Here is a 2,174-nt window from a genome sequence, read left to right as displayed (position 1 = left end):
AATAAAATAATACAATGACAACTATTATTATATTATATCATTTATACATTGTATAGAGTAAATTACGATTTTGACTTTTGTGGTTATATCACTTTTACCTTTTTAGCTCAAAAAGAATCTTTTAACATCTGAGCCTTCAACGTCTTTTTTTCTAACCATTTTGGCCCCTAACACTAACCTCATCCAGTTACTTTTATGGGGCAAAAGGGTTAGAAAAAAGACGTTGGGGGCCAAAAGAGTTAGAAAAAAAGACGTTGGGGGCTCAGATGTTAAAAGATTCATTTTAAGCTAAAATGGTAAAAGTGATATAACCACAGGGGCCAAAATTGTAATTTACTCCATTGTATAATACAAGTTTTTTGTTAACTTATATGGAGTAAATTTCGTTTTTTGTACGTGGTTTGACAATAACTAGTCGGATTTTCCTGTGCTAGCGGCGAGAATGCAGTCGGTTCAGTTCGTTACGTGTCTAGTACGACATGAACGTTTCGTACAACAAGTTATTAAAGAAAAATTAAATTAAATGAAATCCAAATGATTAAAAACATCATTATCATCATACTCAGTAAATTTCACCAATAGCAAAGCTAAGGTAGGGTCTGAGGAGAGTAAGATTTAAACAGTCTTACCTTTACCACATAGAAATAGACAGGCTGCTTCCAGCGAGACCCCGGTTTAAAATGATTAAAAACATATATTATCTAAACTACTAGAGGTGATATTAAGATTTAAAAGAATAATATTATTTAATATAGTTACTATTCATTCAATTTATGTAAACTTGAATGATTTTTTTAAGATAAATATGTTATTGTTGAGGGTGATTGAGTTTGAAGGACATAACAATTATAAATTTTGAATTATTTTTTATATTTCATATTATTTCTTGCATCACACATAATAAATATAAATTTTGATATGAATACATATAACTCTAATATGAACTATACATGCAAAATTAAAGAAAAAAAATATAACATTACTCATTTTAAATGATGCGTTTACAAAGTAAGAATTTTGTTTTTAACTACAAAAGAATTAGTATATTTTATTTCAAATTAATATTTTCTTATTTTAAAAAGTGTTATCAAAGTAGAAGATGGAAAGGAATTAGTTCTTGATCTAAGATTATATATATTAGACACACACACACATATATATATACTGTTTATATATATGTTTAACATTTGTGCAAACGATAATAACAAATTATAAATATGATGGGGTTTTAAATTTTTGGTGACGTCAAATAGTGATGGATGTATAAATTTTTGGTTATCACATCTTCTTTTGATAAGTATGTTTTTATTTATTAAAGTAGAGATGTTATATTAAAGTATAGGTAAGTAGATAACGAATATTAATTATTAAGAATTAAGAATATTGAAGAGTTATAATCATGAATATAAGATTATTTTACTATATATATAGGAGAATGATCCGTTAGGAACCACCCTTTATTGCGAGAACCGCGAGAACCACTGTGAACACAACCAAAAATACCTAAAAAATCTAAAAAAACATAAATTTTTTTAATATTTTTTATTAAAATCGCTAATTTCCGTTAATAAAAAATTATTTGGATACTAAAAGTAGCGATTAGAATAAAAAATTATTTAAAAAAAATTGTGTGTCTTTTAGGTTTTTTTTTGGGATTTAGCTTTATGGTTTAGTTTTTAGCATTTAGCTTGGGTGGGTGGGGGGTAGGTTTTCTTTAGGTTTTTGGTGGTGTAGTGGATTTATTTTGTTGTGTTCACATTGATTCTCGCGGTTCTCGCCATAAAGGTGGTTCTCGCATGAACTATACCCTATATATATATATATATATATATATATATAGAGAGAGAGAGAGAGAGAGAAAGTGTATAATAGAAAACAGCTAATACTACTTCACGTACGCGACAACCAGATTAAGCCGCGTGGCAGGGATTAATTTTTTTTCAATAAGGGCATATCAGTCATTTACCATACATCAGCAGAGTAAATTAGACATTTACTATCATCAAGAGAAGATCGCGAGTTCGTTATACCCAGCATCCCGGTAATTATGATTCCAATCAGTTTCAAATGATTTCCATTTTTTAAACTATCAAATAGCGGTTAAAGGTGTGTGATTAGGGTTCCGATCGCTTATTGTTTTCAATGGATCCACAGAGCAGTACTGCCCGAAGCAC

This window comes from Helianthus annuus, chromosome 10, assembly GCF_002127325.2.
Source record: "Helianthus annuus cultivar XRQ/B chromosome 10, HanXRQr2.0-SUNRISE, whole genome shotgun sequence".
NCBI lineage: Eukaryota > Viridiplantae > Streptophyta > Magnoliopsida > Asterales > Asteraceae > Helianthus > Helianthus annuus.
The sequence above is the reverse complement of the archived record's forward strand: the minus strand, read 5'-3'. Positions refer to the sequence as shown.